We start from the raw sequence: 23870 nt of genomic DNA, 5'->3' as shown, positions 1-23870 counted from the left end.
TTAATGTTTCTTTGCTATGCCCAATGCCATCTTTTGCAGCTTGAATATTTATTCTGTGCCATTATGATTTTTTGGAGGGATTTTTTTCTTTTGGTATTATAGCTCAGTTAGAAAATCTTGGAGTATGGCAATGTTTGAATATCATTGGGATTGATAAAAAACTATGGGGACTTTTAAAGTTGGATGAATGCACTGCATTTTACATCATGTATGGTTATCAGTTTATGGGGGCTAGGGACAGAATGTGGTTGTTTGATTCAGGTGTCCTCCATAAACTTAGGTGTTATGAATGCCAGCTTTCCAGCTGATGGAGATTTGGGAATTAACGCCTCCTGGAAAGGGTGTACTGTTGGGCGTGGGAATATGTGTGTTAAATATGTGTGTTATAGCCAGTTTCCTCATGCCAGTGTTTGGCACACTTTCCTGTTGTCTACCCTCTGCTCATGAACATCATCTTCCCCTGCCATCGTAGAGCTTCTCCTCGAGTCTGTAAGCCAAAATAAACCTCTTTTTTTCCACAAGCTGCTCTTGGTTGGGTGATTTCTACCAGCAATGTGAATCTGACTGCGATAGGAGATAAAACTTATCTTTGTCAGCAGATGGAAAAATTCCAAAGAAGGAATTGTCCAAAAGGGCCCAAAGGGATGATAAGAAGGAAAGACAGTTTAGGCTAATACAAAGTAAAATGGAGTTCCTTGTTAGGATGGTCTGACTACAGAAATGACTGATATGCAAATTGTCACATCTTTTTTGCTCACTTCCCCCTCCCCTTGGCTTTGAAAATTATAAAATGGAAATAAAATCTCTGCTCGGAGGCAAAGGTCCTTTGGAAGGCTACCTCAAGCTTTTTAGCCCCCTGGTAATAAACTTTTCTACTTTCACTCATACTGGCAATGGAGTGATATTTCCAGAGAATTTCTACAGGAGAGGAAATGGAGTATACCCACCACAAGCAGGTGGTGAGGCCACCTGTCTGGGCTACCGGGGATGATTCTATTATCATCTCCAGGGACTCCCAGGATTGTCACTGAAACCCTAAGAGATGAGCGCCTTTATGCACAAGGTCCTGCTCTTTATTAGTTGAAGGTTGCCCTAATAGCTTTCAGCCCCTGAGTTTCTGGAACATTCTTGTTCAGAGTGTGTGGACTCCTGGGGTTTGGGTGAACATTTTGAACAGAAAGCTGTACAAAGGGTCCTAAAGGTGAACTGCCATCCATGGATGATTGTCACATGGAATTACCTATTGCAGTGTCAGCCAGACTCAGAAATGGCTGAGGAGCCCAGAGGCTTTCACTCCTATGTCCATAAGGAAACTGTCTCAATTTGTGGAGTTGCTCAGGCCCAGTGGCGATTGGTGGTTTGGTGGAGCACTAAGACCTTGTGCACAGCCCTAGTACCTTCCAGAGGCATCATTTCCTTCCATCTGGTATCCACCCTCCCAAGCTCCAGCCTAGACTGGTTAAGAGACGAAGGTGCCCTTTGTGTCTGGGGAGGGCAGACAGGGTTTGTGTGGGACGGGGGTGGGGAAGCTTGGCCATGGTTTTGTGACTACTGCATGTCCCACTGGCTCCTGGGCCCCGAGCCTCTCCTAGGAAGCTGTGGACTGCAGTGTCTCTTCTCTTGGACTTTTGTGACTATTCCTAAAGCTCTTCCAGACATTGGCCTTCACAGTATCCTTGGATGCAGAGAGAAAAACCTCTTCTTTAGGGATGAGAGGATTGTCTCATACAATAATACCAGTGATAGTCACTATGACTGCTACTGTTTATGTCATAGTGGCTAAGAGTATCACTGGTCTGAGCTCAGGCTCACATCTTGCCACTTGTAATCTGCTGCATAACCTTATGTGACTTGCTCAAGCTTGTACCTGTCTCTGAAATGGAAAAGATGGCAGTGTCTCTCTCCTTCGATGGGTTATGACACAGATGAAATGGGAAAATGTATACAGCACTTAAGGCAGTGCCTGGCCCATTGTGAAGGCTCAATAATGCTATTTGTTATCACAATTGAGCCCTTCCTACAGGCCAGGCTTTGTGCAGAGCCCTTTCTTATTATTTCTAAGAACTTTTTATTGATAACATCCATACTTATACAATGTACCCTGACCAAAATCCCCTCCCACCAACCTTAATCTCCCTCCACTGAACCCCTTCTTTCCAACTAGTTCCCTTTCTATTTTGCTATTCTCACATTTTTGGCCTTAATATTAGGCAGGTCTTGGTGTTGAGCCCTTAATATAGGCTTTCAACTCTCATGAAATTACAAAACAATTTTATGAGATCAGCTGAATTACTGCTACCACGATAAAGAACTGAGGCTTGGCCTGACTGAGCATCTTGTTTAATTACTTACACCCCACAGCCTAGAGCCAGCAGGGCTTCTAAAGTTGAGTCTCCTGCTCCATTATGTGAGTGAAATTTGTGAATCATGGGGCGCTGATTGAATGCCAAGGGATTATGTTGTGACATTGCACCTGCAGAGGAGACACACAACTTTGTAGCCAGGTGGCCTGCTTCTTCTCCTGTGTTATCTTCTTCCAGTCCCCCCAGTGGCTACAGAGTTGTGGAGGAGGCAGATAAGGGTTTGAATCCATTTGTACACTCACACACTATGACCTTTAGGAAGCTCTTTAACCTGTTAGAGCTTTTATAAATTAACTTTCTCACGTCTGCAATTGAAAAACTTGACAGAAATGTCTGGGGAGATGGCTCAGTGATTAAGAGTGCTTAAGCCTGAGGGTGTCTCATGCTGGAGACCACCAGGTTCAACTCCCCCAGAATCCACATTCAAAAAAAGTGGGCATAGCCATGTATAACTGCAACTTTAGTCGGTGTGAGTGTACGTATGTGGGAAGGGTGGAGACAGGAGAATTGCTGGGGTTTGCTGATAGATAGTAGCTCTGGGTTGAGTGAAAGTCTCCATCTTAAAGAAATACCTGCATGAGTGATAAGAGAAAGATACCCGACATTGTCTTCTGGCCTCTGTATATACACACGTGGGATGTGTGCAACTGTGCACATGTGCCTACACCACATATATGAGCACGACACACACAGTGTGTACACACAAAGAAAAATATTTGACAGAAACAAATTAAGAAAGGAGGGGTTATTTTAGATGGTGGTTTAAGAGGCATCAGCCCGTCATGGTGGACAGGTGTAGTGGAGAAGAACAGCTCACATGAGGTAGTCAGGAAGCAGAGAAAAAAAACAGCTATTGTTGTGTTGGATCTTTTCTTTTTCCTTCTTTTATTCTGCCTTGGTACCCTGCCCATGGGCTGGTGCCACCCAGATTTCTGGTGGGTCTTCTTTCTCAGTTAGCCCTCTGAAAATGCCCTTACAGACATACCCAAGTGTGCCCCACTGATCCATGTCATTCCAAATCCAGTCAAGTTGGCAGTAAAGATTAACCTCACTCCTGTGAAAGGCACTGAAGAAGGCTCATCTCATCTGAGGAGAATGGAGAGAAGATCTGCTGAAGGACTCTGAGCTTATCAACATAGGGCTTAATTTTTTTTTGTTGTTGTTGCTGCCTGTATCATCTTGATTCTTTTTTTCTTTTTCTTTCTTTCTTTTTTTTTTTTTTTTTTTTGAGATATGGTGTCACTCTAGCCCAAGCTGACCTGGAATTCACTCAGTAGTCTCAGGGTGGCCTTGAACTCAAGGCAACCCTCCTACCTCTGCTCCCAAATGCTGGGATCAAAGGCTTGTACCACCACGTCAGGCTGCAGCCTGTATCATCATTATATGGGTTCTAGTTTTTTTGAGCTTCACAATGTTAGAAAAAGTGTTAATATAAATTCATGGAGACTAAACAGTACAGTATATAATGAATGGGTGATTGAAGAAATCAAAAAGGAAATCAATAAATTCATAGAATCAAATGATGATGAGAACACAACATACCAAATTCTTTGGGACACAATGAAAGCAGTCCTAAGAGGGAAATTTATAGCTCTAAGTGCATATCTTAAGAAATTAGAGAGTGCACAAATAAACAATTTAATGCTTCACCTTAAGGCCTTGGATAAAGAAGAACAAGGCAAACCAAAAATTAGTAGACAGGAAGAAATAATAAAGATTAGGGAAGAAATGAACAAAATAGAGCTCCCCCCCCGCAAAAAAAAAAAAAATGCAAAGAATCAATGAAGCAAAGAGCTGGTTCTTTGAAAGGATAAACAAGATTGATAAACCCTTAGCAAATCTGACAGCAGAAACAGAGAAGAGACAAAACTTAATAGAATTAGAGGTAAAAAAAAAAAAAGGCACCATTACAACAGATACCAAAGAAATTCAAAAAATTGTAAGGAAATACTTTGAGAATATATATGCCTCTAAGTTTGAAAATCTGAAAGAAATGGACTATTTCCTTGATTCATATGACCTACCAAAATTAAATCAAGATGAGATAAACCAATTAAATAGACCTATAACAAGAATGAAAATTAAAACTACTTTGAGATTCTATCTTACTCCTGTCAGAATGGCTACCATCAAGAAAAAGATGACAATAAATGTTGGTAAGGATGCAGTAAAAGTGGAACCCTTCTACACTATTAGTGGGAATGCACTCTGGTACAGTCATTGTGGAAATCAGTGTGGAGGTTCTTGAGACAGCTAAAAATAGATTTATCATATGACCCAGCTATAGTACTCCTAGGCCTATATCCTAATGACTCTTCTCACTACCTTAGAGATACTTGCACAACCATGTTTATTACTGCTCTACTCATAATAGCTAGGAAATGGAACCAGCCTAGATGTCCCTCCACAGATGAATGGGTAATAAAGATGTGGTACATTTACACAATGGAGTTCTACTCAGCAGTAAAGAATAATGAAATTATGAAATTTGCAGGGAAATGGATAGATCTGGAGAGAATTATACTAAGTGAGGCAATCCAGGTCCAGAAAGCCAAATGTCACATGTTCTCTTTCCTATGTGAATCTTAGCTGCAAATGTTTAGACTTGTGTGTGAACTGAAGCCAAAAATTGGTAGTAGAGGCCAGTCAGCTAGAAAAAGGCTATAAGGGAGGGAGGAGAAGGAAGGACTTCAGGGGGTTGGTATTGTATCTATGTAAGTAGAAGAACAGATTACAGGGAGTGGAGTGGCCTAAGTGAGGCTAGGGGAAGAGATTGAGTAAGAGAAGGGTGGGGGGAGGGTCATTCAAAATTCAAGATATTCTGAATAAGACATATGAAAGCCCACTTCTTTGGATAATGGCACATCCAGAAGCTATAGATTGCTACTAGAAAATTTTCAGTGCCAAGGATGGGATACCTTCCAGTGAGTTATTGGCCAGGGAGGTCCTTGTTGCTTTTAAAACATCACAGACTATTGCCAAGGCCCTTAGTTTCCCATGAGTAACAGATGGTAAGACCCTATTGCTGAAGACTTCACATGTCTGGGTGGCAAGGTCACTGAAAAATCAAGCTGGTAGTGAGCTCAAAACCTTGTCCCTGTAGACCAGCCAACTGAAAGCTGCAAAAAGCTGCACTGCATGTAGCCCTATGGGAGACAGAAGTCATCAGCAGTGAAAACAGTGGACACTGAAAGCCTCAAGTGTGGCGAGACAGACCAAATGACTGAGCAGGTGTGACAGTGGCCTGTCTGCTCTGGGGGAAGCCAACTGCTCTCTAATTGGACTGAAGGCCCACTCTATGGGAGGGAATACGTGCCTACTACTGAAAACCTAATCAAAAGCCTATAGCAGGGGCAGTCACGAGCATTAGGGGTACAAAACCTGCTCTTGTCTGGCTAAATGCATATATTATTCTCACCAAACTGCCCTGAAAGCACTATACTTAATATTCATATTAATGTATTAATGCTACTCTTACTTTTGGTTAGAGAAGCTTCTCTCTTCAGATGGTGGTGACCACTGGGATGACCCAAAAGGCAACATAATGCTGAGAAGAAGGGATGGAGGAGTATTCAGCACTGAAATATCTCTATCACACCCTCCAAAGCTCAGGGTCCATTGAGGAAGAGGTGGGAGAAGGAATGTAAGAGCCAAAGGAAGGACATCACTCTTTACTATGCAACTGCCCAGACAGAAATTGGCCTCGATATCCATGACCTTGTAGTGCATCGCAATGCCTTCACAAGAGCCTCATAATAGGAGAAAAAGATGGTGATATCACAATAAAAGACAAATGGAGAGAGGGAGTGGATATGATGGAGAGTGGAGTTGTGAAGGGGAAAATGGAGTAGGGGAGGGAAATATGATGGTTTATTTTCTGTAAGTATAGAAGTTGTCAATAAAAATCTTTAAAAAGGAAAAAGTGTTAGTAACAAGATGGCTAGCTATGTGGGTTTATTCAATCTTCTGGGGTCAAATGATGCATATTTCAAGTCAGAATGGAGTTAAAAGCTGTTCATCCATTTGACCCCACAGCTGGTGGCTTGGCCATGTGCAGGCTTTGCTGGAGTTGTTCAGACACCAGCAGCTGGAAGCCAGCATTCCACAAGGGATAGGCAGAGGTTGATATAACTATTGATTTCCTTTCTTGATCATGTTATCTCCCCTGCCAGGTAAGTGGTTGATTTCCTTTTCTTTCTTTATGAACAATACATGTTTATAAGGCTTCCTTATACATGGAAGGCATGAGTGGTCCCTTGGGTGGCTGCAGCAGGAGGAAGTTGCAGTCCAGTATCATCAGCTGATATACAGACTTCACATGCATCATTTCCAGTGGCATCAAGCTGGCTACTTGCTGCTGGTCTGTGCTATAAGAAGGGTGCTCATGGCTCTGGATAGCATCTGCAGCAGAGACTTAGACAGCCTTCTTACCGCTCAATGTTACTGCCAAGAGCCACAGAAGAGTGTGGTTTAGATGCGAAGAACAGGGGTCTTGAGCTTCCCCTGGTAAAGTCTGAGGAAATAAGGGTCATCCTGCTTTCTTGCCCAATAGGTGAGTCCTACTTGGGTGTGGCCTTTCTGGGTGATGGGGCCTGGGCCAGGCTGGATCCTCACCAGTGGTGTGGGCATCTTCAGCATTAGCCTGGAGCATCTGTGAATGAAGCAGATCTGATCTTGTTTTGGCAATCATCAGGCAAGTTCAAGGCTAAAGGCATGGTATGGAGACATCATGTAGCAGCTGGACCTCTCATCATTCTTTGGCATGCTGGGCCACCCAGGCCAACCTGGTTCACCTCACTGAGGTGTTTTTGAGGATTGAACACAACCCTGATACACACGAGTACTTTGAAAACCACAATATCTTGAACAAAATCAAGGTAAAGTTTTATTTTTAAAAACGCATTATAGCTGGGTGTGGTGGTGCAAGCCTTTAATCTCAGTGCTCAGGAGGTAGGGGTAGGAGGATTGCCATTGAGTTCAAAGTCATTCTGGGCTGGAGCAAGACCCTACTTAGAAAAAAAACCCCACAACAACCATTATATTGGTCAGTATTCAGAGAGCATCTGCAATATGACCACAGTGTTCTTTGGTGTCCTCCTGTGACTTATTCTCTTCTCTCTTCCCTCTGGTTGGACACTGGGGTATGGTAGAAAGCTCTGCATGGGTTCATTCAGGTCAGGGGAAGGAAAAGGAGCCCAGGCAAGACAGCTAGGGGGACAGATGACATAGGACTTCTCAGTGTCATTGTGATTTCTGCTTCCTTGGAGGTTGGTACAGGGACTGAACTTTACCCAAATGAACGCAGCTTCTTGACGGTGCAGTTGCCTGTGAAGGGAGGCAAAGACATGGGGACAAGGGAAGATCAGCACTTTGAAGACCGTTCACTTCTCACATCCAGTGAAATTAGGGAAGAATGGCACCTTCAAAGCCGTTCAGTTCCCACATCAGTGATGTCTAGGGGCATTCTGAGAGGCAAGAGGATAAATTAACCCCCTGAGCTCCGTTTTTCCTCACTCTAACCATTTAGCTTGCCTTTTCTGAGCTTCTACCAGGTCTAGACACTGTGCAAGGGACTGGGGACACTCTGATGAAAGCACATTTTCAGGTGTGACAGCACAGACCTGTAGCCCTTGCTACTTAGGAGGCTGAGGCAAAAAGGATAGAAAGATGAAGGCAACTGAGAACCTGTTTCAAAATAAAAAGCAAAGAGAGAGCTGAGGATGTAGTTCAGTGGTATAGCACTTGCCTTGCATGTGTGAAGCCTTAGGTTCAATCCTCAGCATGGGAAAGTCACCAAAAACATTTCCTCTGGCTGGGCGTGGTGGTGCACAACTTTAATCCCAGCACTTGGGAGACAGAGGTAGGAGGATCACTGAGAGTTAGAGGCCACCCTGAGACTACATAGTGAATTCCAGGTCAGCCTGGGCTAGAGTGAGACCCTACCTCGAAAAACCAAAAAAAAAAAAAAAAAAAAAAAAAAAAAAAAAGAAAGAAAGAAATTTCTTCTGCTTTCCCTGGAACTCACAGCATAGTGATGGAGAAAGGTTTTGAACAGGTGTAAGACCTGATGAATTACAGTGCTAAGTGTCAGTTGTTAGATTAGCTACATGAGTAAAGTGCTTAGGGAGTCAGAGTGGGATGACTCAGTCTGCTAAAGTGACTTCAGGTGGGGCTGTTTGAATAAGGGAATAAGTAGGAGCTTGTCTGGTAGTAAAATGGAGAAAGTCTTTGCAGGAGAATGAACAGTTCGTGCACTGGATGGCCAGTTAGGATTATTCTCACTGCAAGAGATAGAAAAGCTGACTACAACAATCATTTCATACTTACAAGGAAGGCTATATTAAGAAATACAGGAAAAAGCTAACTATTGATGAATACCCAGAGAATATGGAACCCCTGCCTGTAACCAGTGGAGATGCAGAATCACACAGCCACCGTGGAAACAACTTGGTAAATCCTCACAGCATTAAACACAGAATTGGCATATAACCCAGCAACTGCACGTCTATTCATATGCTTCCAAGAGTTGAAAACAGAGTTGAACTTATGATATATATCACATCATGGTTGGACCTGGAAAACACTATGCTAAGTGAAACAAGCCAGACAGAGAGGGAAAACTAGGATTCCATTTATATTAGTGGCCCCAAGTAGGTAAGTTCATATAAAGGGAAAGTAGGGTAAAAGTTTTTAGTGAAGGAAAAGAGGTGGTTTACTGAATGTAGAGTATTTGTTAGGGATGATGAAAATGTTTTGGACATAGATCATACTGATAGTTACAACACACACACACACACACACACACACACACACACACACACGGCTTAAGCAAAAAGATGCCTCTATTGACTTATGATCTAGGGACGCCAAGGCTGAATTCAAAATCTAATTTTTTCTTCAGCTTTTTTCCTCAAGCTCCATATGGATCCCTAGGGGTGCCCCATGTCCAGTTCCTGAGGCAAGATGGTTACAGCTCCTCTCCTTCAGCCCAAAGAGGTAAAACCTCATTTTCCTGTGGTTGTGAAGAACTACTTAGGTGGGTTCCAATTGGTTACTTTCCCACCTGTGTCCAGGAATTACCATAAGCTGATTGGCTCATACTTGAGTCACTTGCTCCATCCTTATGGTGGATGGAAGAGCCTCACCTGGATTAAATGGCTTGAATGCTGGAGAGGAGATGGTTTCCAAACAAAACCTGTCTGCAGAAGAAAATACCACTGTGGTGGTTCCCCAGGTTCCCTAAGCACAATAATGTAGCTGCATACAAACAGGCCCTGAAAAGTTGGTGTGGCCTTTGACCACTTCTCTTCCTCTCATGTTGAACCAGCTCTCTTTGAGGGTGATGGAGTCTCACCTCGGCTCTTAGGTGGGCTTAACTCAGGAACTAGGGAGCCAGACTCTCAATGGTCACCAAAGCTGCACCAAGTCAGCGGCTCCAGGTTCCTTGTCTCACAAATTCAGGAATGAATCTCACAGACAAGAAGGATGAGTTTTAAAGGAGAAACTGTATTACAGAGATAAAAACACATTTAGAAACAAATTATAGAGAGGAAGAAAAAAAAACTTTATTGTATACAAGAAATACAGAGAAGAGCTTTCACACGGGGAGAAATTCCATATGAAATGGGATCCAAAGAGAAGTTGCCCATAAAAGTGAAAGACATGAAAGTAAAAAGCTCTCTGTAACAGAGAGGGTCCAGGAAAGTGGGTCTCTGATGAGTTTCTTTGTCTTGGGGTTTATATGGCTTCTGCTAGAGAAATAAGTTGGTTTTGTGACTGGACTGAGATAAAGAGAAGTGATGCTCTGGCCCAACACTCAATCCCCACATGGTGTGTATGTGGTGTCTTCTCAGTTAAGGAACTACATTTCTCTTTTTCTCTGGATCTAGAAGGGGTGGGGGGTTCAGTACCCACCTGCAAACTTTGCAAGAGAGAAGCAAAACAGAAGCTTCATAGGAACTGGCTGAGGGCCTGCCAAAATTGGCTTTGTTGTTTTTTCCAGAGCCTTTCACTCTCCCTCTCACCTGGTCAGCTTGACTTTCTCAGACCCAACTGCAAACACCCCAAGCCCCTGCTCTTCTTTCTTTCTCAGTGTTTTGAATTTCCTGTTCTAACCCGAACATTCATTTTAACTGTGACATTCTCAAGACAAGGACAAAAGACAAAACTCCTAATTTTCTTTCTTTTTTTTTTATGGGGCGGGGCGTGTTTATTATGATAGGAAAGACTACTCCCTAGGAATTTTAACAAACAAGAACATTTTGCTGGGAGAACAAGACACTAGGATACAAAATTACAAGTGTTTTAACTCCAGGTCTGTCCCCAGCTCCGCCAAGAAGCAAGTGGAAAGACAGTTGAAGTAAACAGGCAATTCTGTGAAACTAGACTTAGAAACCCTACAAATCTGATTAAAATCTAAAACTTGTTTTGCTTTAAAAAGTTTAATATATCAAAAGGCCTGCTTTAGTGACATGCTAAATCCCACCAAAAAATAACTCCGACACCCCATTGTCAGTAACAAAAGTTGACCAGCCAACTCATACTTCTAAACCCACGTGTGGACAAGTGCGTGTGTGTCTTCTAGAGTTAGACACGGGGCTCAAAGACTGCAAGTAATGTGTACCTATCACCTGCAAAAAATGGGCAGGGAAATCCTGGTAAAATGAGGAACAGTGCCAAATAACCAATTTTTCTAGTACTATGTTCTCCACTGCTACTTCCTTTACTTACAAAGGGGACCCTTGAACCAAATAATTTACATTTGGCACCCAGTGACCCGGATGTTTGTTTTCTTTAGAAAATCACACATATCCACAACCCTTATGTAATTTTTTTGTTTTTACATTTAAATATAAAAATACTACTTTGCTTTGTGTTATAAATGGAGGACCAAGCAGTAAAGAACTTTTCTTCTCTTAAGGTAGGACAAGCCATCTGTTGGCACTGAGCTGCTGTTTGTGAAGGGTGTGTGTGGCTCCAAGCAAGAGAAACACAAGAGGTAAACTAACCAACCCCCTTGGGATCATGGGCACCCACACGGTACTGGGGCGGCTCTCAATGGCCTCCTCAATGTACTTCAGGCCACTCTCCTCCCACATGGCCTTCGTGCTGAAGTCGGTATGGCAACCCGTGCTGTGACAGTTCCCAGGGATGGGCTCAGGACCGAAGGTTGCTATCCCACCCAAGTCTTCACATACACGATGTAAGATCAAGCGGGCCCCCCACAGGTGATCTCCCATGCGGATTCCTTCGCAGGGTCCAATCTGGAATTCCCACTGGGCAGGCATGACCTCAGAATTTGTTCCTGAGATCTTGACTCCAGCATACAAGCAGGCCCGGTAGTGAGCCTCCATGATGTCTCTGCTGTAGGCTTTGTTGGCTCCCACGCCACAGTAATACGGGCCTTGGGGCCCAGGGAAGCCATTGGAAGGCCAACCAAAGGGGTGCCCATCCGTCCCCATGAGAGTGTATTCCTGCTCCATTCCAAACCAGGGGTGCTGGCTGCTGACCGTGTCCATGATCTGCTTACAGGTGTGCCTTAAGTTGGTCTTGGCAGGCTTCCGATTATATTCGAAAACTTCACAGAACACCAGCTTGTTGGGATCCTTGCGGAAAGGGTCACGAAACATGGCAACTGGGAGGAGGTATGTGTCACTGTTGGAGCCTTCAGATTGGAAAGTGCTGGAGCCATCAAAATTCCATTCTGGCAACACACTTGTGCTCACAGTCCAGGGTGCGGGTCTTGCAGCGCAGCCCTTCTCCAGTACCATCCATCCAGACGTACATGGCTTGGACTTTCTTGCCCTGAGGCAGGGCCATGTACATCTGTTTGATGCCTTTGTTCAAGTTGGAACTTGCTGAGGTGGACATGGTGGAAGGCGTTCTGGGCAGCCGCTGTCTGACGGGAAGGAAGGTGGGCAGGTGGCAAGAGCGAGGTGGAGAGAGAGAGAGCACGCGGAGAGGATATTGGTGTTCAGACGCTCCCCTCGGTTCCCATTCTCGGCTCTGCCAAAATTCCTAATTTTTGAGGTACCTTCCTCACTGCTGAGCCAATCCGTCATCCTACTCTGTATCAATATAGCAGATCCAACCCAGCCCCCTGTGACTTGTACCGATGAATGGAGCTGGAATTCTAGGACAGGACATTCTGGACCAAGACTGGTCCAGTTCTTGGTCAGCCTGCAACTTCAACAGGGGAGCCATTCTTTTGGGGACTCTCCTCATGGAGTATCCCAGGGGTTGCTACTTTGGATCATAGTAGCCTTGGATTAAATAGTCTCCTGGAGATGACATGACCAAGGTTGATGACACTCAGACACCAAGAGTATGCCAGGCACTATTCTACGTGGGCATGGCAAAGCCGTGGCTCTTCTCAGGCTATTATTAGAGCAAGTACCTTTAACCACTGAGCAATCTCCTCAGCTCAGGTTAACATTCAATGAGAAAGAGAAATACTACAAGCAAACAAATGCCAGACATACCTTTAGATGGTCATGAGCTCTGGAAAGACAGCAACGAGACCAAGACCTCATCATGGGAACAGTTCTTTTTGACAGGGTAGTGGACAAGGTTTTGACAGTGTGGCCACTGAGAAAAAAGTACTGAGGGGTCAGCCAAAGGAAGATCTTTTCTTTTTCTTTTCAGAGAATGATCATTAGAGAACATCCCAGGCACAGGAGCTCACACATATAGAGGCCCTGGGATGACAGTGAGCTATCACTGTCCAGGAACAAAAGCACTAGAGAATAGAGTTAAAAGATTTGCCAAAGTGTTGTCCTTGTGTTACAGTTCTCAAAGTTCTCAAAAGACTTCATGCAGACTGGGGGATGGCTCACTGTGTCAAGCTCTTGCTGCAGAAGCTCAAGGATCTGGGTCCACAACCTCAGGACCCATGCAAAGCTGGACACAATAGCTGGTGCCTTTCATCCCAGCAAGGCCATGGTGAGATGGGAGATGGAGAAAGGTGGCCCCTTGGAAGCCAGCTAGCCATGGTGTATTCAGCAGTGAGCAACAAGAAAGCCTGTCTCAAACAAGGTGGAGAGTGAGGACCGACACTCAGTACTGCCCCCAGATCTCCACGTATATGACACATTTATGCAGAAATAGTGTACTTGGTGATCATTTCTTTGTGAGGGAGAAGCTCATGCACATACACATGTGCATGGGTACACTATTTCCATATGTATATTATATATATATATGCACATAGATATTTACATACATGTGCATACCCACATAGCATGGTTAAATATGAAGGATGTGAAAAATGTTTGGACAAACTGTGAGATCAAAGGAAAGAGATCAATGTTCTGTATTGCTCAAACCATCCCTTCTTCACAGTTTCACAGTGAGGCTACCACTACTGAATGGCCATGAAAAGTCACAAATGATGTGTGACATGGGGGATGTCACAGTGGGCACCATGCTGTTTGCTCTTTCTGCAAAAACCCAAAGAGCTGGGTCTGGAGGGATGGTTTAGCAGTTAAGGCACTTGCTTGCAAAGCCAAAGGACCCATGTAAGCCAGATGCACAAGGGGGCGCATGCATCTGAAGTTCATTTGCAGTGGCTGGAGGCCCTGGCGTGCCCATTCTCTCTCTCTCTGCCTATTTCTGTATCTCTCTCTTTCTCTCAAATAAATAAAAATAAAATATAAGAAAACAGCAACAAAGAGCTCCCTCATTTCACAGGGTACATTTTTGTGGTAAGACATGACAGCTGGATCTTGGACAATCTGGTGCCCTAATATTCCACTTTTAAAGCTGAAATGGGAGTGTCTAGAACCAAGTGAAGGAATCTTTTCCTAGAAGGCATCAAACAGTTAAAAGCCTGTTGACTTAAAACTTACCTACTGAGGGCTAGAGAGATGACTTAGCAGTTAAGGCATCTGCCTGTGAAGCCTAAGGACCCAGGTTCAATTCTCCAGGACACAAAGTCAGATGCACAAAGTGGCGCATGCAACTGCAGTTCGTTTGCAGTGGCTAGAGGTTCTGCCCTGCCCATTTTCTCTCTCTCTCTCCCTCAAATAAATAAAAAAAATTTAAAGACAAGGATTTTCTAGACTCGTCACATCCCCATCCCTGGGCCTGAGATCAGCTTCACTGAATCACGTGAACTGAGAATGAAGGGGCTGTTTCTACAAAACAAAATTGGGATATGCTAAGAAGGAATGGGCATGAATGGAAGCAGGTCCTTCAAAGTGTTTAGAGATGCTGAAAAGAAAAGGAAATGATTTTCAACTTTCAGGCAGGTATAATTGTAGGAGAAAGTACTTTTATTTGTTTTTGGCTTAGGGTTTCTGAATTTCCCAAAATAAAAAAAAGAAACTAAATTAGCAAACCAATATTTCCTACTGTTCTTACCCTTGGGAAACACTAACATCCCTAGTCTTGTAGAATTTGGAATCTTGTGAGACAAAGCAGACTGTTCCAGAGCAGTGATAAAAGGTAAGAGAAGGCTTAGCCAGAGCAGGGAGATGTAGGGTTAGCCAGAGCAGGGAGATGGAGGGTTAGCCAGAGCAGGGAGATGGAGGGTTAGCCAGAGCAGGGAGATGGAGGGTTAGCCAGAGCAGGGAGATGGAGGGTTAGCCAGAGCAGGGTGAAAGTTAGCAAGATCAGGGTGAGTGGTTAGCCAGAGCAGGGAGATGGGTTAGCCAGATTAGAGAGATGGGTTAGCCAGAGTAGGGTGATTGGTTAACCAGAGTAGCGAGATGAAGGATTAGCCTGAGCAGAGAAAAGGGTTAGCCAGAGTTGGGAGAAGTGTTAGCCAGAGCAGGCTTCCAGGTAGAAGAGTCATGGAAGATTCCTGAGACCTGCATTGAAGAAACATTTGCTCAACCAAGGAGGACAGAGCATGGAAGAATATTCAAGGCAAAGGGAATTGCCAGTCCAAACCACATAGTGAGTTAGAGGTCAGCCTGGCATACAGCCAGCAAATATGAACTACACAGGAGTGATGTGATCCCAGAACCAGACACAGGAGAATGCCATTTTCCTTGGAGATGGGGACACATATCCATTCCCTTCTGTTACTTTCTAGAATTATGATGTCACCTGCTTTTTTTTTTTAAAATCTGGCTCATTTCCTGGTTGTAAATGTCTTTTCCTTCTTAAGTAGCCTTTTGACCTATTATTTTGTGTCTGTTGCCCCCAGTCCCTTCTCTCTCTTCTTTTCTTTTTTTTTTTTTCAGGGCCCTGAACAGTACCTGGGGGTCCACCAGTGTCATCCCATCCTAACTCTGCAGGCCAGAATTTCCAGTTGAAAATTGTTCTACTCACCTGGCCATGCCCCTTCCAGAGTCACTGTGGGACAATGGCCTGTTGTAGAAACAGAAAGCCTTCCCCAAGTAGCTGTCACCGGTTCCAGTGTTCTTCCCAGCTAGCTGTAGCTGCTGTCTTTTCCTTGAATTGGCCAGCAGATGGCAGCTTCTTCCCCCAAATGCAGGAAGGCTCAAAACTAGGGAGGGATCCACTGAGAATATGGAAAGGGGTGACCCCTGAATGGGGGGGGAAGTGGGGGTGAGGGCAGGAAAGAGAAGTGATGCCACTGAGCCACAGAGTTCCACCCACTGCTCTGTCCCCACCTCTGGCAGCAGCCTCTGTTCCTAGGATAATTCTCAAAATCAGCAGCACTTAATGATTTTTTAAAAGTGTGTGTGTATGTGTGTGTGTGTGTGTGTGTATGCTTGCCAGAATATGTGTGGAGGTGTGAGGTGTTTGTCCTCTCCTTCCACTTTGCTTGAGGTAGGGTCTCTCTCCCTCTTTTGTTGTGTGTTTTTGTTTTTCTGCTTGGTGTGTGCCAGTCTAACTGGCCCATGTTGCTTCTGGATTCTCTTGGCTCTGCCTCCCACTGTTACAGATATCTTGGAATCATAGACCCTAGCATCACTTTGCATCTGGTTTTATGTGGGTGCTGGGAAATTAAACTCAGGCTGGCAGATTTGCAAGCAAGTGCTTTCAACTAATGAGCCATTGCTCCAGAACTACAGATTTTGTTTTTTGAGACTTGGTCTCACTCTATATTCCAGGCTGGCCTTAAAATTTTATACTATAGTCTAGGCCGTCCTCGAACCTGAAATCTTCTTGCCTAACCTCGCGAGTAGCTGGGGTTATCGATAAGGGGGCACAATGCCTCCCAGGTAGTTCTCTAGACAAAAGCACTCTAGTGTCAACTCTTTATTATAAAATCCCACTCCATTTTCCTATCTGTCCCCATTCTACCCTTTGTCTCATTCAGATAATTCTGCAGACTCCAACCATGTCAGAATCAGAACCCTTGCAGAGTACCAATGCAGAAATCAGCCTGGGGTCTAGAGGCCTGTTGGCTAGACCCAGGGAGACATGAGTTTGGATGGGAAAAAATATGTCTTTATTTTTTACTATCTGAAATTTCACATTTCCCTCTTTATAACTGGGGCAATAAACTACATCATATGAGTGTTTCTCCTATCAATGGTGTCACCAATAGATATTTTCTAGCCCTACTTAGTTGTTTCAGATATGACAAAATATCACACGTACTAATGCGTTGGAATTTGGGGAGTTAATGGATCTACTGCCAGATCATATTACCTAGTGCATCAGTACAGCAGGCTATATTTTGCAATATCCAGCTCTGTTTTTTTTCCAAACCATATTTCAGTTAGAATCCATCCTCTTTGCAGTTCTACAGATATTATTTTGAGCATTTGAAATTATTCTGAGAATATATTGGAGTGCCAGAGGCCCGTGACATAGAAAAAGGTTAAGAAATTCAGCTCTTTGATTTTGTACAGGCAGTCCAAGATGCAGACGGAATTGGTGCCTTGCTGGAAGCCCCACCGCTGGCTTTGATCAGGCTGGCTTACAATCTGAGTCTAAAATAGAGGAGGGAAAGAGAGGAGGGACAAGCGCACAGCAAGGGCTGGGGACATGGCGTCACTCCGTTGCAAAGACAAGCATGGTATGCCCGTGTTGCTGGAGTTCTTAGGGTCAGAGCCTGAGTCCTAACAGCGCTCCCTTTGCCACCTGTTCTCAGTAAGCCAGTGAAACAAACAAGTGATAGTGAAAAGTGTAAAAAGATATAGCGGGCTGGAGAGATGGCTTAGCGGTTAAGCGCTTGCCTGTGAAGCCTAAGGACCCCGGTTCGAGGCTCGGTTCCCCAGGTCCCACGTTAGCCAGATGCACAAGGGGGCGCACGCGTCTGGAGTTCGTTTGCAGAGGCTGGAAGCCCTGGCGCGCCCATTCTCTCTCTCTCCCTCTATCTGTCTTTCTCTCTGTGTCTGTCGCTCTCAAATAAATAAATTTAAAAAAAAAAAAAAGGAGATATAGCCAATGTGGACACATTGGGAAGAACCAAGAGGTCCAGTGACCTCCCTAGTTTGTTGCAGTTACCTTCTCCTTGTTGGGACAAAACACCAGGTCAAAAGCAGCTGGTGGGAGCAAAGGGTTCATTTTGGCTTAGAGTCTCAAGGGGAAGCTTCGTGATGGCAGGGGAAGGCATGACACGAGCAGGGGTGGACATCACCTCTGCCACAGGGGTAGAAGACAACAGCAAGTGCGTGAGCAGAGCAGAGTGAGGGGAAACTAGCGATAACACCCCTAAGACCACCCCAAGGAACATGCCTCCTCCAACAAAGCTCCATCTCCCAAATTGCCATAGGTTGGGGCATCAAACACCCCAAACATATGAGCTTATGGGAGACATCTGATTCAAACCACTGCACCTGTCTTGGGGTGCTGACATGAGGTTCAGATTTAAATAGAAGGCAAGCTATATACTTAGCTAAGGAGTCCCAGGTAAGATACATGCCTACCCATCTCAAGCCTCAACTCCAGCCTCCCTGACAATGCTGTCAAATCTTTCTCTGAGGCAAGTTCCTCTTGTGGCTGACACCTGGCTTCTGCCATTGCAACCCATCTTGAGATTCCAGGTGAAATTCCAATTACTTGGGATCCATTGTTTCAGTAGTCTGATAGTCAAAGGGAAGGGTGCAAGTGTCTCTAGAGTATCTTCCTGCCAGTGAGGTAGTTATACAGGCCTTAGGACTTGGAAGGGACTCTTTCCCTCCTGATAAGCTGTGTACATTACTTCCCCTTTCCTGGTAAAGGGAGGAGGGTGATGTTATCAGAGATGTGTTGAAGAAAGCTACTTCCTCCTAGTCAAAAGAAATGAATTTAAGCTGGGCATGGTAGTGCACACACTTTAATCCCAGCACTGGGGAGGCAGAGGTAGGAGGAATGCTGTGAGTTCAAGGCCATCTTGAGACTACATAGTGCATTCCAGGTCAGCCTGGGCTACCATGAGACCCTACCTTGAAAAATAAGCAAACAGCCAGGTGTGGTGCCACACAACTTTAAGCCCAGCACTTGGGAGGCAGAGGTAGGAGGATCACCATAGTTCGAGGCCACCCTGAGGGTACATAGTGAATTCCAGGTCAGCCTGGGCTAGAGTGAGACCCTGCCTCCAAAAACCAAAACCCAAACCCAAACCCAAACCCAAACCAAACCAAAACAAAACAAACCCAAATTGAGTAATACCACTGGCTTTGGATGGAGACATGGCATTTTAAACTACCCAAAAACATAAGATTATGGTCTTGTCCCTTAAGAGTTAATTCAGCCATGGCTGTTGATCACCCTATCACCCACCCAAGAGACCACCCCTCACCTATTAAGGAGGTGGGAGGAATATTTATCCTCTTAATGAGATAATTAAACCCACAGAAGCTGCTCCCTCAATGCAGTTGCTTGCAGAGCGCCACTGCTGAGCCTGCCCATTTTTCTAATTCAAAAAAAAAGCCATACTTTTCCTTTTTCTCCCTTTCTATCTCTTCTGACTGAAGTCCTAAGCATGCTTGCACAGGGACTCTAGGTTTTCTGACTGTTGCTCGGCGGGTCCTCCCTGCCAGGCCCCTACCCGTGTAGCTGCTCTGCTGACCTCCATGGCCAGAACCCATCTGCTGTTTGGATCCTCACTCAAAAGGCATGACTTTCACCATTCCTGTAATCCACTTCCCTCCTTCCCACAGCTGTCAATGGCTCCTCTTCCCACAATGGGCTCACTCAGCTGGACCTCTGTTCCCTGCCCTTGGATGAGCTCAGACTCTGTCTAGGGCAGGAGCTCATAGATTCGGCTGTGAAGGACTCTCTTGGCCCCTCTCCATCGTTTGGCTACAGAATTTGTCCCTATGAAGATCGGTCTCTGGTACTTTATGTAGTAACAAAATATTGCCTGCCTTGTATGAAGATGGAGAAAAGCTGGATACCCTGAATCTTTTTGAAAGAGTGTGAAAGGGAGTCTAGGCTGGCTTTGGGAGATGCCCTGGGGCTGTTGTGAAAATCAAGCAAAGGGCACTATAAATGTCAAGTGATATTATTAGCAGTGATTTGCATGCATGGAGAAAGGGAGGGAGGCAAATGAAGCGCGATACTCTAGACACGTGTAAAGAAAACCTGAGCTGGTCCAGCCCGCTCCCCCGGCGAGAGGACTTCCTGGAAGCACCCATTTTCTTACTAAACTTGTCCAGGCCTGCTCCATTTCCATCTCCCTTCAGAGCTGGGAGAGAAATAGCAGGTTAGGGAATTCTATCTGCAACAAGTGTAGAATCCAGAAACAGCCAGCAGGGGGAGGAATTGGCCAGGATAAGCAGAAGGAGCTCTGGCCGACGTGAAATGGAGCGGTCCTTTCTCTTGGGTTGCAAGATTCCTAGTGATGGATTGAAACGAAACACCGCACTGAACTCTGTAATGCTGTTTTCCCCTCTACTGACATATGATAGAGCTAAATATGTATGGGCTAGGCACAGTAAGAGAATAACCACCACACATAATTTAAAAATGGAACAATTCTAACAGTACGCTATATTACAATTGCCAGCGTCACCACACTTGCATTTTGGGCCACGATGAAGTAAAATAAGGGTCACTTGAACAGCACTGTGGTTCTGTGACAGCAAGTGTGATGATGGAGCCAGTTACTCAGACACTGACAGGCAGTGGCACCCAGGGAGCTTGGCCAAGCGCATGCATGAATCACAGCCTGGTGCGCAGGAGCCAGGATGGCACTGAGTTTTCATCCCACTCTTCAGAATGGGGCTAACACGACTTCTGAATTGTCTTATTTCCGGAATCTTCCATCTAGCACTTTCTGCTGACTGCAGTTAACTGAAATTAAGGCAAGCTAAACCTCTTTGCCAAAGTAAAAGGCGTCCTAGAACTTAGGTGAGCTGAGTGGAGCTTAGGTGAGCTGCGTGGAGCTTAGTGAGGGGGTGGAGCTTATGTGAGCTGGGTGGAGCTTAGTGAGCAGGGCGGAGCTTAGGTGAGCTGGGTGGAGCTTAGTGAGCTGGGTGGAGCTTAGTGAGCAGGGCGGAGCTTAGGTGAGCTGGGTGGAGCTTAGTGAAGGGGTGGAGCTTAGGTGAGCTGGGCGGAGCTTAGGTGAGCTGGGTGGAGCTTAGTGAGCAGGGCAGAGCTTAGGTGAGCTGGGTGGAGCTTAGTGAAGGGGTGGAGCTTAGGTGAGCTGGGCGGAGCTTAGGTGAGCTGGGTGGAGCTTAGTGAGCAGGGTGGAGCTTAGGTGAGCTGGGTGGAGCTTAGTGAAGGGGTGGAGGTTAGGTGGGCTGGGTGGAGCTTAGTGAGCTGGGTGGAGCTTAGTGAGCAGGGCAGAGCTTAGGTGAGCTGGGTGGAGCTTAGTGAAGGGGTGGAGCTTAGGTGAGCTGGGCGGAGCTTAGGTGAGCTGGGTGGAGCTTAGTGAGCAGGGCAGAGCTTAGGTGAGCTGGGTGGAGCTTAGTGAGCTGGGTGGAGCTTAGTGAGCTAGGTGGAGCTTAGGTGAGCTGGGTGGAGCTTAGTGAGGGGGTGGAGCTTAGGTGAGCTGGGTGGAGCTTAGTGAGCAGGGTGGAGCTTAGGTGAGCTGGGTGGTTTACCGTTAGGGAATTGAGAGAGGTTGCTCTGCCTGCTCATCTGCTCCAGGGCCCCTGTGCTGTCCTAGCCTCGTGCGTGATTGGCTGTCAGCTCCCAACAAGGCACAGAAGGGACCCACTGAATCAGATAAACCCCACACTCCAGAGTTTGTCCTGTTTGGCGTCTGACGTTTGGGAAACTGTCACATCCAAGAGTTAAGGGCTAGTTCCACTCCCAGCCTGACCTTTGTTCAAGAGCAAAAAGAAAAGAAAAGAAAATTGGGCTCAAATTGCCCTTTTATTTTGGTTAGAAAAAAAAGAAGAGAGTGAATGAATAAATGAGATTTTTCTCTGTTTTGAACATTGGGGTCCCGAGTTCGTCGTTCCCTCCCCCGCTTCCTGCCCCCAGGGTTTCATCTTTGGCAGCTACACAAAGGAAGAAAGGTAGATAAAGACACATAAAGGTCAGGAGATGTAGTTTCTGGGCTCAGCCTTGCCGGAAAGACCTCCCTGCTCCTTTTGTTTTTTCTTGCACAGCTCGGGGTATGACCCCCAAGACATGCAGAAGAGTGCCGAAGGGGAGGAGCACTTTGTGTGGGCTTTGGTGCTCACTTGAAGGAGCTTCGTGGGGCCTCCGGCCCTGCCACTGGGAGGGGGCAGTGCCCTTTAATGTGGACTGAGGGAATGTTGACCTCCGAGAGTTCCCTCTTCAGGAGTGGTGGGAGTGGCAGTTGAATGGGGCAGTTGGAAAGGAGGGCTCCAGGCAGGTGAGGGCAAGGGGAGCTAAACCTGAGGTCGGGAGAGGAGGAAGCCAGGTAAGGGGGGGGCTGTAGGTGTCATTCTGTGAGCTCATGACTTCTGGCCCTTTCCTCCTCTCTTTCTTATCCTGGTACATTCGCTGACCAAGTAAGCTGCTCTCTGCTGCCATGAGTGGCCACCACCGGCTAGTCCTGAGGGCCCTGGTCACCCAATCTTGAGGACAGGCTGTGGTGGGTGACAAGATAGACCATGATGTCCCTGTGGGAGAAAGCTGGGGCCTGGGGAATCCCAGAGGTTTTTAAAGGATTCCTGGGGCATGTCTACCTTTGGAAGTTCTTGCTCTACAATACTGTGCGGTTCTCATAGGTTTAAAAACAGGGGTTCTCATCTTTCTTTAGTTTTACCGTGCCCTCTCTGTACTGAATGAATGACCTTGTTTAGTGAAAGCATCGCACGCACAGAGCACCATTTCAAGGTCTTTGGCGGGTAGGATGTGTGTGTGGGGGGGTGAGGACTTATGTGGCAATCCCTTCTCTATCTTCAGCTTTTTTTTTGAAGCAAGCCCAACATACATAAAAAAAATGTTTTATTTAGTTATTCATTTATTTGAGAGAAATACAGAAATAGGCAGGTGGCGGGGAGAGAGAGAATGGGTGCACCAGGGCCTCCAGCCACTGCAAACGAACTCCAGATACATGCACCCCCTTGTGCATCTGGCTTACATATGTCCTGGGAAATCGAATCTGGGTCCTTTGGCTTTGTAGGCAAGCACCTTAACTGCTAAGCCATCTCTCCAGTCCCCCCTTTTAAAAGTATTTAATTAATTTATTTCAGAGACAGACAGAGAGAGAGAGAGAGAGAGAAAGTGAAAGAGAATAGATGCATCAGGGCCTTCAGCCTGTGTAAACGAACTCCAGAGGCATGTGCCATCTTGTGGGTCTTGGCGAGTTGAATCTGGGTCCTTTGGCCTCACAGACAAATGCCTTAACTGCTTAACCATCTCTCTAGTCCCCACTTTTTTTATGAGAGAAAGCAAGAGCAAGCGAGAGGGAGAGAAAGAGAGGGAGAGAGAGAGAGAGAGAGAGAGAGAGAGAGAGAGAGAGAGAGAAAGAGAAAGAGAAAGAGAGAATGAATGAATATGGGCACACCAGGGCCTCCAGCCATTATAATCAACTCCAGATGTGTGTGTCACCTTGAGCATCTGGCTTATGTGGGATCTGGAGAGTTGAACATGAGTTCTTAAGCTTCACAGTCAAGTGCCTTAACCACTAAGCCACCTCTCCAGCCCCATCCTCAGCTTTTTAAAATTAAAAAAAAATTATTTTCTTTATAAGGAGAGAGAGAGAGAGAGAAGAAAGAAGAGAGACAGAGAGAATGGGCATGCCAGGGCCTCCAGCCACTGCAAATGAACTGCAGATTTATGCACCACTTTGTACATCTGGCTTTATGTGGGTACTGGGGAATTGAACCTGGTTGTTAGACTTCGCAGGCAGATGCCTTAAACTACTGAGCCACCTATCCAGCCCACCCTCAGATTATTTTTGAGGGGGAGGTTCAAGGTAGGATCTTGCTCTTTAGCTCAGGCTAACCTGGAATTCACTATGTAGCCTCAGGGTGGCTGCACATTCATGGCTATCCTTTTACTCTGCCTCTGGAGTGCTGGGATTAAAGGAATGCACCAACATGCTTGTTAGAGAGCTGCTGTTCTTTTGGAAAGCAAGAAGTGTTTTTATTTAACTGTATCATATCTTCATTATTAAATGTTTTCCATAAATTAAAAATGGAACTGTGCAGGCCACATAAAATGGATCTGTAAGTCATATATATCTGAGCTCTCTGCTTTAAATGGAGACCTCTCTGCTTCTACCCACCCAGCGTA

At 45.5% G+C, this 23870-nt stretch overlaps 1 pseudogene; it reads right to left on the bottom strand.

The window, feature by feature from the left end:
- Nucleotides 1-6579: 6579 nt before the first annotated feature.
- LOC105944523 lies at nucleotides 6580-12233 on the bottom strand (annotated as a pseudogene).
- Nucleotides 12234-23870: the final 11637 nt, after the last annotated feature.

The sequence above is a fragment of the Jaculus jaculus genome, chromosome 1, assembly GCF_020740685.1.
Source record: "Jaculus jaculus isolate mJacJac1 chromosome 1, mJacJac1.mat.Y.cur, whole genome shotgun sequence".
NCBI classification, from domain to species: Eukaryota; Metazoa; Chordata; class Mammalia; order Rodentia; family Dipodidae; genus Jaculus; species Jaculus jaculus.
This window is presented reverse-complemented; position numbering and strand designations above follow the sequence as displayed.